The sequence below is a fragment of the Calliphora vicina genome, chromosome 3 (genome assembly GCF_958450345.1).
Source record: "Calliphora vicina chromosome 3, idCalVici1.1, whole genome shotgun sequence".
Taxonomy (NCBI): domain Eukaryota; kingdom Metazoa; phylum Arthropoda; class Insecta; order Diptera; family Calliphoridae; genus Calliphora; species Calliphora vicina.
This window is the reverse complement of record NC_088782.1, coordinates 611,108-627,418: the sequence shown is the minus strand read 5'-3', so window position 1 is coordinate 627,418 and position 16,311 is coordinate 611,108. Positions and strand designations below refer to the sequence as shown.

At 28.7% G+C, this 16,311-nt stretch overlaps 1 protein-coding gene across 2 annotated transcripts in view; it reads left to right on the top strand.

The window, feature by feature from the left end:
* Window positions 1-4,858: 4,858 nt before the first annotated feature.
* The window catches only part of corn (cornetto), a 48,035-nt gene continuing 36,582 nt past the window's right edge, over window positions 4,859-16,311 (top strand). The window contains exon 1 of one of the 2 annotated variants that reach the window (XM_065503499.1): window positions 4,859-5,287. The gene's annotated coding sequence lies outside the window, so the exon portion shown is untranslated. The remainder of the gene's footprint in view (window positions 5,288-16,311) is intronic. The other variant, XM_065503500.1, reaches the window with a different exon arrangement.

Below are 16,311 nucleotides of genomic sequence, written 5' to 3'. Positions count from 1 at the left end.
GTAACTAAAAACATAGCATTTTTGACTTTTTTTGCAAAATCAGAAACTTTGTTGACTTTTGTTTTTCAAAATGAACGCTTTTTTAATTTTTTTTAGCTCAAAAAAGCTCGGTTGCTATTTAAAATCGAGAAAATCGGTTCACAAATGGCTGAGATATAAGGAAAAATCCGGGACAGCCTCGATTTTTGACCCATATCTGGATTACTAAATCATTAATATAGACAATATGGATATCTAATGATAGATATTTCAAAGACCTGTGGAACGACGTTGGACCTACAATGGGTCAAAATCGGAAAAAATATTTTTAACCCGAATTATTTTTTTTCACCAAAAAGTTTTTTTCATTAAAAAAATTTAAAAATTAAACAAAAATAATTTTTTAAAATTTAAAAACTTTTCGAAAAAACAACTGGGTAAAAAATGCAACCAATTCTAAAAAAATGAATTAAAAGTTCGTTTGGGTTAGTTGACATAATGTGTCTAAATGATATCAATTTATTAAATTATTAGGACCTAGACTCGGCCCATCCCCGGAAGAACCAGTAACATAAATAATTCCCTTCAGAGTATATTTCCATTAACTAATTTTCCATTAAAACTATTGAGATTATTTTTTTTGCAAAAAGAATGTCGTCCAATCATATTGGCTGGGCTGGCGATGGCTCCACACTCCGGTACGCTATCCCACTACTGCTTACCGCGGGGACTCTTGGCTGCTGGTTTTAACCCCTGGCCCGGTACACCCCTCCTTAGCCAACCTGAATACCTTGGACTCCTCCATGGTACCCATATTGACGGCAAGCTTAGTGCGGACGTTCCGTCAACATGAGGAAATCCATCACACAGAACCCCCAGCCTCAAACCATTCCACAATCCGACCTCACAGAAGCGTGATTACAGAAGATGCCAACCTTCCAGTCGAAGAAAGCGTTGCTAAAACCTAACATATAGATGTTGGAAAATTTTTATAAGCTTTGTAGGTTAAATGAATTAATAGCGGTATTCATGATGTGGAGCTCTTGGCCTAGAAATAGCGCAGAATGTATTTTGTTTTTAATTTGTGCTAATGTGTTTTATTACTACATTGCCAGGCCAAGTACTCTAAATTGTAAATACCGCTAATGTATATTCAACAAATTGGGAAATCAAAAATTATAAACAAAATTTTACATACACGTACTTATATTGAAATTTATATGATAGAATTTCGACTGGAAGGTTGGCATCTTCTGTAATCACGCTTCTGTGAAGTCGGATTGTGGAATGGTCTGAGGCTGGGGGTTCTGTGTGATGGATTTCCTCATGTTGACGGAACGTCCGCACTAAGCTTGCCGTCAATATGGGTACCATGGAGGAGTCCAAGGTATTCAGGTTGGCTAAGGAGGGGTGTACCGGGCCAGGGGTGAAAACCAGCAGCCAAGAGTCCCCGCGGTAAGCAGTAGTGGGATAGCGTACCGGAGTGTGGTGCCGTCGCCAGCCCAGCCAATATGATTGGACGACATTCTTTTTGCATAAAAAATAATCTCAATAGTTTTAATGGAAAATAAATTATCTTCTTAATCTTTTTTACAATAAAACATTCTTAAAAAAAGTTTAATAACCAAATGAAACCAATTTTCATTTAATATTTATGGAGCCAGCCAGGTTCAATCCCCAGGTGCTCCAACAATTTAATTTTTGTTTTTTATATTTTTTTCAATTAGTTTATTAATAATAACATTTTATAATTAATTGTATTGTTTCATTTAAATTAATTGTTCATAATATTTATTCTAAAAACAGTTAGAAGAAGTTTTTGTTATATGTATTTTAAAATGTGTATAAATAAATAAGTGCAAATGTTTTAACTACGAGTAAAATTTCTTGCTTATTTTGTATATTTGAGCCAAACTGTGGAAGAACCCTTATTTTGTGATATCAACTAAGTACTACAATAACAATATGTTACAATTCCGTATTCTTAAAAGCTTAAAAATTATGATTTTATCTGAATTTCGCTTAGTGTATGTATAATTATATTTGCAAAGGCAATTACATTTACTACATACTTACATATATTTTGGTATTACATAATTATGTTGATTTTAAAAAAGAAAATCAGAATTGAACTTAGTGACGTAAAATTGGGTCAATGCGGATGTACAAGTATGAATTTTGTCTTTTAATGTTATTTTAATTTATTTTTACTTTTTTTGCTTTAGTTTTTAGTTTAATTGAAGGTTTCTTTTGATCAAATTTCATTACGAAGCAATTTTGCCAAAGACAATTTTATGATTAATAAAGAACGGTTTTTAGTGTTAACAAATTAGTAATTTCTTGAATTTCATTTAGCAAACTAAAAAAAAAATAAGTCAAAGAAACATGTCATTAATTTGGCTTATATTATTATTCTGTATTATTTCATTTTATATAATGGATGTCCAAGTCCATTGTAGTTGTTTTGCTGCTGCTCCACCACCACCTCCACAACCCCCAGTAGCGACATTAGAAGTAACAAGATGTGGTCGTAGTCCACAGCCTACTTTTCACTTAATACCAGCCGCTTTATACTCGAATGGAATTCAGCACTTTATACGCCCGCTTTCATTTACACAATCACAAACAGTTGATGTTAAAAGACCCACTCGTCAACAGCAATCAGCAGTTGTACAACAGGTTACTATTAATCAAAATGCAGCATTTAGTGGGGGCCTGCCTTCATTTGGTTTCGGTGGTTTTAAACGTCCATTTTCATCACCCCATCATCATCCTCATCATGGCTTTGGTGGTCCACAATCATTTGGTGGTTTCCGGGGACGTACGTCTGAAGAAAAAAGTGACGAATCAGTAACGACGCCTAAATGTCCATTAAACTACGTCTTCTCCTGCCAACCCACAGTAACAGAAGCTCCTTGTGATTTAAATAAATCGTGTTATTAATTGTGATAAGCCGTGATTAAATGTAACTAATTGTTGTTAAAAATAAATGTTATTGAAAAAGATATATGTGCATTTGTTCAAATTGGTATACTACAAATTATAAAGTTCGCTAATTAATTATTTTGTGGTGGCAATTCAAAAAATAACTTTAAAAATACATATGAGTGGATTGATTGGGAATCGAACCCGGGAAAAAATTAAATTTTAATTTTTTAAATTCTTTTTGCAAAAAGATTGTCGTCCAATCATATTGGCTGGGCTGGCGATGGCTCCCCACTCCGGTACGCTATCCCACTACTGCTTACCGCGGGGACTCTTGGCTGCTGGTTTTCACCCCTGGCCCGGTACACCCCTCCTTAGCCAACCTGAATACCTTGGACTCCTCCATGGTACCCATATTGACGGCAAGCTTAGTGCGGACGTTCCGTCAACATGAGGAAATCCACCACACAGAGCCCCCAGCCTCAGACCATTCCACAATCCGACCTCACAGAAGCGTGATTACAGAAGATGCCAACCTTCCAGTCTATTAGCGCTCAACGAACCATAAATATAAGCTACACACATACTGACACATTGAATTTTAAAGTATCTTGTATATGTGAAGTGTGTGTTGTGTTTGCGATACCAGACTAAAAATATCTTATGGTGTGTATAGAGCAAGATACTTTCACCAAGAGTGATGAATTTATTTTGTTAGCAAATATTGCCAGATTGCATATACATATGTAAATATATTTAATAAATTAGCGATTTTTATATCTTTGATCTATGTAACACTCCTATATCCAAGTGCTATTGAAAACCTCATGAACAGAAGTCATGTAAAGATTTTCGTAAATATGTAATTATACATATATATTTTTATTTGTTTGCGTATTATCTCTAAAAAAAAAGATTTCTTTTTTCCATTTAAAAAAAAAAATCAGTATTAATTAAAAAAAAAACAAATATGTAGTTATATTAATTTTAGAGCAGGTTTCAGCACCTACTTTACATTGTGGACGCCATTAATCTTGAACTGATATGTTTTTTTTATGCTTAGCCATTTCACAATAATATTCGGTTTGTTGTATTATATTAAGAGGTAAGGTAAGGTTTCCAGCCATCCGCGAGATGAAGAAAAGAAGAGCAGCTCACGTGGGTCCAAAGCTATAGGTCCCTTTGTGTTACCTGAAAGTAGAAAGTCAGAAAAATAGGGACAGATAGAAAAAAACTTTATATTTTTTTTAATTGTGGCGATATGGTCTGTTGAGTGGTTATTCGTAAAACATATTTTTCAAAAAATAAATTAAATTTTTCAATATTTTTTTCAGAAAAAAATTTATTGAAAATAATGATTATGTGTGATGTATTTTTACATATTTTTATCATATCAATACAAATTAAACTGTGCACCAATATGCTTTGCATCTATGTACTCCAGTTCGGGAAAATGTGTTAAATGTATGTATGTATTTCCAAATATAAAATTATATAGTATTAAGATTACAATCTTTAAATTGAACATAAAACAAAAACAAACTCTCTGGCAGCACTAGTTATAAATAGTTATGTTGAAATTTTCCCAAATTTAAACTAGTGTTGAATTTCTATGCCTAAACTCACCATTCTCTTAGTACATTATTATTGGTTGTAAAAAATTGTAGTAAATTTTGTTAAATTTAACTAACTACATAAACTATAATTTGTTTGCAGTTTTTTGTTAAAGTGTTTTTTTTTTTAATATTTTCTTAGTTTATTGATAATGATATGAATGTGTGTGTTTGATGGATTAGTATAATAAAAATATAATTTAAAAGAACCAAAAGAAGAATATAAATCGTTAGGATGTTCATAAATTCACCTCATTAATTTTGCAAGTGTCTGGGATTTCAACTTCTGTTTTCTTGTTACTTCTTTTTCATAATTCAGTTTTGAGTTGACCGTAGCGTTAGACATGTGAACAAACGACGGAAAAGCAATAACAGTATAATTATCTTAATTTTTATGTATAAATATTTTATTATTTTGCGGAAGTGCACAAAGGTGTTTATCTATTTTATTTATAATCGTATATGTGTTTTTGTGTGCATTTATGCTTTAAGTTCAACGAATAAAATTTAATAAATTGCAAACGAATTAATGAAAAAAAAAATTAAATTTCTGCCAAAAGAAAAGAAGTGAAGTAGTGAATTTAAAGTAAAATTTTGTCTAAAGGCAAATAAAATTGATTTTTCCCATCAAGATTTTTTCTTTTATGAGTACCTACAACAACATCAAAGTTAAGCATACTATAAGCTTTAGCTGAAGACAACAACAAACAACAGCAGCAACAACAATAAAAGGAATAACAAAAAAATAATAATAATACAAAAGAGAAGATGTAAGATATTCGCAATACAAAGTGTGTATGTATGTATGTATGTATGTAATACAAAATTTATTGACTATTTATCTATCTATGTATGTAGTATGTATCTTTCTCTATGGAATGGACATACATACATATGTATATAATTACTAAACATGTGTGCGTAGATTTTAGGGAGTGTGTTTAAACAATTTTGTATTAAAGTAAGAAAACAGGATCAAGTTCAGGATCAGCAACAGTATTTAGGTCCTTTTATTAATAATTTACGAGCAGCTGTCATTTTTCGTTTCTCGCATCTTTTTCCTTGTGCTCTTTGTATACGATTGTTCTTGTTTTAAGTAACGGTGAGTGTGTGAGTGTGTGTGTGTGTGTGAGTGTATGTGTGTTAATTGTTTGATGGATTATTTATTTATTTATTGTATGTATAGCATGGTTTGTTTTATTATTGTGTTTACTTTTAGAATAGCGGTTCTTCTCTATTGTCAAACATTTTCGCACATTTTCGCTTCAAACATCGTACGACCCTCATGCCAAAATTCTACATCTAAGATTTTCAGTCCTTAGGGGAATAAACAACAAACGTGCCAGAGAGCATAAAGGAAGAAATAATAAAAAAACACGCAAAAAGGAGGAAATTTATCCCTGAATTTTAGGGTGAGTTGCAATTAATTGGAATTATAAATAGTTGCTGTAGGCATAAATAAAACATACAGAAAGAAAAATCGATTAAGGAATTTTTTTTGAATACATATTTGAAAAGTGCATTTGTTATAAAATACAGTGGGCAGGCAACCTGTCAAAGTTGTGAAAAATAAGTTACAATTTATTGTGCTAGAATAATTAAATATTTTTTTTATTTTAATAATTAACTTAACTTTTTGAAGAAAAAAAAAATCCTTTTAAAGGTGCCAGGCTTCGTGACGCCAGTGTCTATAGTCTGGTTATTTGAAGTGAAAAAATATGTTCTCAATTGCTACTGCCCACACAGATTTTCCCTTTTAGTCAGTGTATTCAAAATGATTTTTTGTTTAAATCAAAGGATAAAACATCTGTTCACTTTTGATATTTTTGTTATTCAATCTGTGTAAGTCAAGTTAGTTTCAGAAATCTGAAAAAAGTGGGACACCCCACTGTGTCTCAGTTTTAAGCCAAACAACGTTCGTGTTCATTCACCTGCCTGGTTTTACTTTTGTTTTTTCTTCTTTCTACGTTTTTCATTCATCCCCCAAATAAAAGTATACCTATGTATAAGTACTCGATTGCTTATATCTTATCAAGCCATGTCATGTCGTTTATTAACAATGAGAAACAGCTCATTATATTTTCATTTGAAAGCCAAATTTTTCATACGTAGCGATCACTTGAAATGTATATACATACATATGTAAGAATATATATATTTTTTGCAATTTGATCAACACATCAACGATAAAAATGACATGGTTTTTTACCCCATTTCTCTACACAATTTATATATTTTATATGTATTTGCTTAAATAAAAAAAGTAAACATTAACAGCACTTAGCTTATCTTTGGTCTGATTTAAACCTGAAAATATGTATAAATAATATAATAAAAATATACATACTACACAACAAAAACTAAACTACTGCTAATCAAAAAGTTCACTAAAATTTAAAACACGTTTGATGTGTATCTTCATATACCCCTACTCTTATAGATACATAATCGTATCCATATAAATATATTTTATACTAAATATTCGCCAACATTTGCATACTTGTTTTGTTATAAAAACATTATAATATAAATTTAACTAATACAATACTTCATTGTTTTTTTGTAAAATAGCTATTACAACTTAAATTTAGCGAGTTCTTTAGATACGCATTTAACACTTTTGACTTCGGACACTGATGGACAAAAGTCACCGCCATTTTCCCTTGGAATGTTTAAAGGACTACCACGTTATAAATATAATTGAAACACAAAATTTTATTTTTTCAACAAAAACCATAATTAAAATGAATTATACTTCAGTTAAAACAAGCCTTTTTAACTTAACCTAAAGGGGAAATGGCGGTGAATTTTGTCCATCAGTGTACATATTAATTATTCACTATTTCTAAATTATTTATAACAAATTATACATCAAGCTCTATCAACGTTGCCGAATCTTTGCTTAATAAAGTGGTCTTGGGGAATTACACAATAAAGGGAATCTGTACAAAGTTTGATATCATTGTCAGTGAACGTGGCTAATTTGAAGTCAAGCAGTACATGAGTGACGCATTTACAAATACGCAAAAAGTATATTACCATGTTAGACAAAGATGTTCAAAATCATGTATAAGACAAACTCCATGCTGTTCTTGCAACGAGACACTTTACGCAACACTTTACGTACGAGGTTAATAACATATATTTTAAGATCATGGCCTTCATCTATTTCAATGTAATCATTATAAATGTCATCCTCAATATCACTTTCGACGACCGTTTCAAAATCACATTCTCCATCACTTTCAACTTTTGAAAGATTTGTTTTTAAAATTGTAACTTCTTGCAGTAATATTTATATACATATTTATAGAAGGAGCTATCGGAACACTCATATACAGTGATCGAAAGACCCTTTGTCTTTAGTTATTTGTCGAATTTTGAGAAACTATACAATTTTTGTGAGTCATTATTAGTTATTTAAATTTGAAATTATGAAAAATTATTCTAAATAAAATTGTTCGAATTATTCGTTATTCGAAAATGGCCATTTTTAAATTGTTCGAATAATTATTCGTAAGAAATTATCCACTTCCAGTTGTTGTTATAAATATTTAAAGCTCATATTTACATTGATAAAAGTTAATTTTCTCATATTAAGACATATTTTCTAAAGTCTGTAACATATTTACAAAGAATAGACAACGTCAGTATGAGTATTAACGTCAGAAGTTTGGGTGATCATATTACTCGTACTGTTTGCTTGTTGTTAAAGGATGGAGTTTCAATTATTTAACAGTTATTAAAGATTTACACAAAAATGTACATTTATTTATTTATTTATATATGTATGTATGTGTTTAGGTATGAAAGAAAATATGTTTTTATGGTTGGAAATCTATCGTATTATTTGTAATGTTGGTTAGAAAAGAAAAAAAAAAAATATATTTTTAAACCTATTACAACAAAGTCAAACAATAAATTTATAGTATTCGACTGAAATGATTACATTAGGGTGCCCTCAATTTTAACAATGCATAAACATTGCATTAAATATACAGTTTCATTGTCACAACTAAATTTATTGTTAATCAAAATTTGAATTGTGTTTACAATTTGTAAGATAGAGAAATGGCAAAATACCTCAAAACTTATTGATTATGACAGGTGGACATAAATAGACACCGCTATCAATAAATCAAAACGAAAATTCATTAAATGTTAAAAAATCATTAAATCATCTTCATGATAATTTTAGTATTGAAAATCTGCAGTCAGACCTAATGAATTGATCTATAATAATTTTATTATTTGTCCTTGAAGAACTTAGTTATTTGTCGTAAAGAATTATACGAAGCTGTCGAAGTTATTTATGGACAAATAATAAAATAATTATCGATCAATTCAACAGTTTTTACGCTCTCCTGTAAAATTTTAAAATTTAAAAAAAAAATCGTAAAGCTAAGATATCAAGCAATAATTATTTGCAGAAATAATAGTTACTATGTCAACAGAACTATTCCAAAATGGCGACAGAACACACTACATTCGACTTTAAAGATTTGGGGAGTTAAAATTATACAATATTCAAGAGCGTATTTTTAATATTTATAATTATTTTTTTTTTAAGATTGTTATAGCTTGTTGGAAAGGGCATCTTGTCCAGATTCTATTTTGGTTATGAGTTTTGTATATGTTGTTAGCAGATTTGAAATTTATTCGTTTGAAAACAATAAATTGTGAATTTAATGAGTTTTTTTATATTGACAGTTTTACATGAATATAATTTAAACAATTATGAAGAGACAATGAATTAAGCTTTCATAAAATATATGCATAAAATGCACATTCCAAGATATTATATAAGTTTATTGTTAAAAAGTTTCGCATATTGTTTTATTTTTTTTCGTAATTTTTCAAATTGGACAATAGTAATTTGAATTTTTTCTGTGAAAACCAATTTTTTTTGCACAGATTCTTAAATATAATTTTATGTATAAATAAACGAGACATCACTTGCTGAAATCGGTTTATATTTGCAAAAGTTATTAAACTGTATCGAAAAAAGTTCGAGCGGATACCTTGAAAATTAAAAATTGTACAAATATTTTGTTATAGTTTTTTGTTTTTTATTTATATGCGCTGGGGGAGAAAATACTAAAAGAGGTGTTAATGAAAAGTTGAATGACTTTTACAATTTTCATCCGATTTGAATAATTAAAGCCGTGTTTTGTTAAGAACTAAATTTTTTTATACATTGATATAAATTTGTATAAGCTTTTATATCAAAAGAAGCAAAAACTGAGTTGACGAACATCACTGAAAACGGTTTTTTGGAATAACTTCTGAATTTGAGTGCGTGTTCTGAAATTTTTTGACACAATTTCTAATGTACTCAGCGAAATCAATAAATCTAATGAGAAAATACATAAAAACACCACTTTTACTTTTCTTACCAACTCAATTTTATACAAAAATTAAAAAAAAAAAAAAAAAAAATTATTTTTAAGCGTTCATAACTTTTTTTTAGAATGATACGCTTTTTATGTTCGAAAATACAAATTAAAGCTTAAAGTCCCAACTATTAAACAGAGAAAAAGTATTACAGAAATACTCATCCATTCAAAAGTTACAGATTTTTGATCCGAAAATTACCAAAATTTTCCACTGTGCGTAGGTGTCATTTATAAAGAAATTGTATTTACACGAAAATTTACTATAATTATTTGATAGTTTAAGAAGGTCGTGTTATATTCCTGTTGAATAGCAATCAACAAGATATAGCTTAAACTGTTGCAAACTACAACATCTTTTAAGTGGTATTGTCAAAATTGTATTTGATTAATGACACATTAACGCTCATTATTAATGAGCGCACAGGATCAATAAAAAAATAAACTTTTTAAAAATTGGTAAATTTTGGTTTAATTTGTATTCCATCGTATAATTTTCCACCAAAAAGTATTATCACAATTATTTATAGGCTATAAATAAGTATGTACAAAGTCTAGTGACTCTAATTTATGTTGGATTTAATCTGTAAGTTAGAAACTATGAGAAAATATATTAAATTAATGAAAAATACTGTTGTATGTTTCAAAGATTTCGGACTTCATCTTCACATAAGATTCGACTCAGTCGAATATAGCACTCTCAACTTGTTAAATATTAATGTTAATACTTTGTTCTGTTAAATATACATACATATGTAAATACTTTTTACTCAAAATAAATATTTCAGAGTTTTTAAACTCTTTACAAATTCTCTAAAGGATTATAAATATTTTTTTTATTAAAAACTTGACACATGTTTAAAATAAAACATTTATAATTATTTTTATAAAATTATGGTGGCTAGACAAACTGTAGTTGTCAAATATCATTGAACCACAAAAAAGAAGAAAATAAGAGAACAAAAAACCAATATCTTAAATAAACACGTACAATCAAATTCTAACACTTTGCTGTTGAAGAGCGGAATGAACTCGATTTTTCTGTCATCCGGAAGTTTACGTATGATTTATGTACATACATACGTTGTACATAGTAAATATAGGAAACATTTTCACAGAATTCTGGAGACTGCAATTTTTTAAATCAATATTTATGTAGGTATATTAAAAATAAACGCATACAAAAACAGAAATACATACTGAATGTATTAACAAAATTCTTGTGGCTAAATTTAAGAAGAATATTTAAAATATTTGCTCTTCTTCTTCTTCTTGTCATGGATTGCCTTGGAAATTTAGTCAGCCTTATAAGAGCCACAAAGAAACTATGTATTTGAAGTGTCCACATTTAAGTACCATATTTGTATTTATTTAGTTGTGTGTTTGTGTGTGTTGTCTCTACTAATATAAAACAACAAATAAAAAAGCAAAAACAAAAAACAATATACTAAAACAGAACAATAACAAAATGACAATGAATTTGAGATTGTCCAAAGAAGAAGCTCTGCTCTGTCAGCATTATTTTTTTCCCTATTATTATTGTTTTAATATTATTTTTTATTTTTTGCTTTTGTTGTTGCTGTTTATTTTATTGTGTACGTACCTATTTAGTTTTTAATTGAAGACAAGTCTAAATTAAATTTAGTTTTGGTCGCTGTTCTCCATCCATGTCCATGACAAAATATTTTCTTTACAAAAATATAAACAGAGAATGAAAGAGAGAGACAACCAAAAAACCGCTAAACAACAGCAAAGTGTTTCAAATAAACAGAAACTTAAAACAAAAATCTACACCAAAAAAGCGCAAAATAGTTTATCGAGAAGATGTGGTGTACATTAGGAATAAATATCTAGCGATACACCACAATTCTTTGGAGCATGAAATGGCAAAAATAAAAAAAACAAGTAAGAGTGCTATATTCGGCTGTGCCGAATCTTATATACCCTTCACCAAATTATACTTGAAAATTTTAAATATTTTTAGGTAAACAAAATTAAATTTTTTTTCCAGTTGTTTTTTGAATTTTTTGGAAAAAAAATGTTTTCGATTGTTATTTTAAATTTTTTTTTTTTAAATTTAAAAAATTTTTTTTTTTTTAAATTTTAAAAAAATTTTTTTTTAAATTTTAAAATTTTTTTTTTTTAAATTTTTTAAATTTTTTTTTTGTTTTTAAAATTTATTTTTTTTTTTAAAAAATTCGGGTTCAAAATTTTTTTCCCGATTTTGACCCATTGTAGGTCCAACTTACTATGGTCTTATATACGTCGTTGCAAATGTCTTTGAAATATCTATCATTAGATATCCATATTGTCTATTAATGTCTTAGTAATCCAGATATAGGTAAAAAATAGGTCAAAAATAGAGGTTGTCTTGGTTTTTTCCTCATATCTCAGCCATTTGTGGACCGATTTTGCTGATTTTAAATAGCAAAATTCTCGAAAGCATGTCTGACAGAATTATTGAAGATTTGGATCCCGAAGATATCTGGGGTCTTCAGAAAACTGATTTCAACAGACAGACAGACAGACAGACAGACAGACGGACAGACAGACAGACAGACAGACAGACAGACGGACATGGCTTAATCGACTCCGCTATCTATAAGGATCCAGAATATATATACTTTATAGGGTCGGAAATGAAAAATGTAGAAATTACAAACGGAATGACAAACTTATATATACCCTTCTCACGAAGGTGAAGGGTATAAAAATCTTAAAATATTTTGTACATTTGTATTTATGGTTGTATGTATATACATACATACATACATATGTATTACATACATAGTGTTGTTGTGTAATTCGATAATCGGTTTGTGTTAAGCGTTGAATGAATTTTATGGAGTTTTGATGGAGCTATATTTCTGAGTTTTTCCTTTAGTTGTCTGTCTATATTTTATGGAAGCCATAGTCAAGTAAGTGGATTAACATTTAATTTGTTTATACCAACTAAGAAAGGGTACACTATAGTGCACCTTTACCGTTGTCATGTATAACATGACTATGTGACTATACATAATAGGGAAAACCCCAAAAAAGGTCGATTTTCATCATCCTTGCAATGCCTGTGATGCATCCTTTCATTATATTAAAAATATGTATGTATAAATTTATAAAGATTTATAATCTATAACCTAGTTAAAAGAAATTAAGTAAAGAATCGTGAAAATATCATGCCAAAAAATGCAGGTACCCAATTTTAACCCAGATATGCCGAAGGCTTGATCTTGATCATTTTAAAAGTACTTTTATATTATTTTGGAAGCAAATGAGAAATAAAAAACCGTGCAATTATAGTTTTTTAAAAATTTATTGAAAAAAGTGTTTTTTTAAGTCGTCCTATATATAGGTCATTGGGGTCACAACAACAAAACAATAATGAAACATTCATGCATGTAACAATCAAGCTACTCTTCATAAATACAAATTCCAAAAAAATATAGTATTTATTAACTTGTAAATGTACAAAATTTTACTTTCCGTACAAACGAGATATATATGTCCTTAATGACTGAATATGAGCATTATGGGAATCTCCGCTTTAAAGAATAGCACAGGTATCATTTTCGAATATTAAATTTTGTAATCATCTTCACTAGTGTAACCAAACTATTGTACGCAAATAATAAACTAGATCTGTAAAAAAAATAAGTTGTTCTATTAAATTTATTGGAAAATTGGTTAATAATAAGTAAAACTAACTTCTGAGTTTTAGTTTTTTTTTTTAAAAATCTAGTTGGCAGTTTGTAAATAATATTTTCGAAGGCAGAAGATGTTTACAGCTTTATCGAAATAATGTAAAAAATTAGATTTATACCCTTCGCCATCAGTGGTAAGGGTATATACAAGTTTATCGTTCAATTTGTAATTTCTACAATATAAAGCAGTGCTTCTCAAGCTTTTTTATTCTAGTTATTATTAGAAAATATCGTCGTGATATCGCCATCTTTGTTTTAATGAGTAGTAATGCAGCGAATGGCCATGATTTAAAATACATAGTACTAGAAGATATTCATTCCGAAAATAGAAGAGAAGCCTGATGTATGTATGGGTCGGTGTTTAAAAGTCCAAGACGAATGTGGTTATCAGAGATATTGTGGAGAATATTTAAAATAGCGAATAATTGTAATATTAAACAAATCTCGATTGATATTGCAAATGATTCATTATTGATATTGTTCTCGAATACTCTAGAATGAATGTTTTATTGCCACAAACTGAGTGACAGGTGAACATTTTTCGAATAGTTTGCGACAGTTGTTATCGAATGTTTTGTAAGAGAAATATTTGCATAAAGTTAGCGATCAAATTCAATTGCTTTGTTCGTTTGGGTAGTATTACGATTTGTCTAAATGAATGTATTAATGTTTAATGATTTTATTTGGTAGGCTAAGGTAGAGTTTAAATTGAAGAGAACTTAAAGGCCCCATATGAAAAGAAATATATTTTGTGAATGTAAAATTTGTTGGTTATACTCAACGTGATCATTCATCATTTAACGTTAAATGCACATTGGCTTTCACAACACGATTCATGTGTGAGTGGTGTGGTTGCATGTGGCGCGAGTTTTATCAAGTCTGAGTTTTTGTATCTTCTTCGTTTTTAAAAGTTGCTGTAATATTATTTATTTACTTATTTTAACTTTATTAACAACCAACTAAGTATAAATATATTTATGTATGTATTACGAAAATAAAAATCACAAAAATGCTGAAAATAATTAACCAAGTATTTTCTACTGCTGCGTCGTCGTCCCATTACAATGAATGAGTACCCAACTAGTTCGTGAAATATTTTAATGGACTTTGTATGAGTTTTTCATCAACTACCAAATAATTAACAACAAATTACAATAGCTGCCTGTTTGTCGATTGGTAGTCAGTCAGTCAGTCAGTCACTGATCATTCATACCTATTCTTTTGATTGCTTTTTTGTTTGTTTTAAATACCACCACTGTTGCCTGGTAATGAAGCGTAAAGTTCTTTAGCTTTAGAGGGACTTGTTATTAACACAAATTGTTAAAAATTAAAAAAAAAAAAAAAAACAAAATACGAAACAAACCCAAATTCTTTTTGAATTTTATATTTTAAATGGTCTTTTTTAACATTTGTCCACTTAAAATATAAAAACAATAAAAGCAGGAAATTAAACATTCAAATATTCGTAAGTTAAATAATTCATAAACAAAGTAAAAACACTGTTTTTTGTTTGGCTCGTAAATTTTAACTGCAATTTTAAAAAAAAAAAAAAAAAAAAACTATAATTTCTTACTTAGGTATTTTGTCTTTTTATGTGAAAACTAATAGACCATAAAATAGTAAAACTACGAGTACAATATTTCTTTTTTTCAAATTTGTTAATAATTTATTTTATACATAAAGAAATGGATAAATGCAATCAATGAACATTGTTGCAACTCGTTGAGCTAATTATATAATTATGTATGTACATTAGGGTGGCCCCGTTTGTATGGAGAAAAAATAAGGTATAGATGTTCCCGCCTAAAATGAAAATTTGATTCATTCTAAGACTACGTTTTGAATTTTTTCGTCCTGGGGTCAATATTTGGTCCTTTTTTGAGGTTTTTTACATTTTTTCCATATTGCTTCCAAAGGAAGTATATGTAAATTTGGTATCATATGAAAGGTCTTTGAGAGACGCATTCAATTGGTTATAAGAAATTTAAAAAAAAAAATTTAATTTAAAAATTTTAAAAATTTTCGACAAAATTTTAGTTTTTTTAATTTTTTTCATAGAATTTATTCAAATACATAGATGAAATTTCTTGATCATAAACATCATGTAATTTCACCGAAATGGTTTTTCTCGTTTTTTTAAATTCAGTCCAGTTCAATGTTTATTCAAATTTGTTTAAACCTAATTTCATTCCTATCTGACAATCTCTGTATACTCAATTCATAGTATGAAATGGGCATCAAAAGAACTCAAATTTTCCATCGATGTATAATTTCGTATACTTTTTCTTTTTACACTACGAATATTTAAATTTAAGCTAAAACATTATTCCATAATATTAATAATAATAATAATAATTTGCTTTTGAATGTTGTTGTTTTTTGTCGTTTATTTTTAAAGTAATGAAGAATTTGTATAAAATCATTGAGAACTAGTAAAATTTTAAGAGACAATTTTTTCGCTTTTTTTTATTTTTTAAAAAAAATCTTATTAAGGTCACCTTAAAATCAAAAGGGCATAACAACCAAAAAAAAATAAGATTTTAGATTTTGATTGGAAATAATACATTGCAACATAACACATTTTAGAACACTGTTGTCAACAATACCAATTTTATTTATTTTAATTTTATTAAAGAAAAATTCAAAGGGCATATCAGACATGATTGTGTAGGTTGGGAGATAATAAATGTAATAACAAAT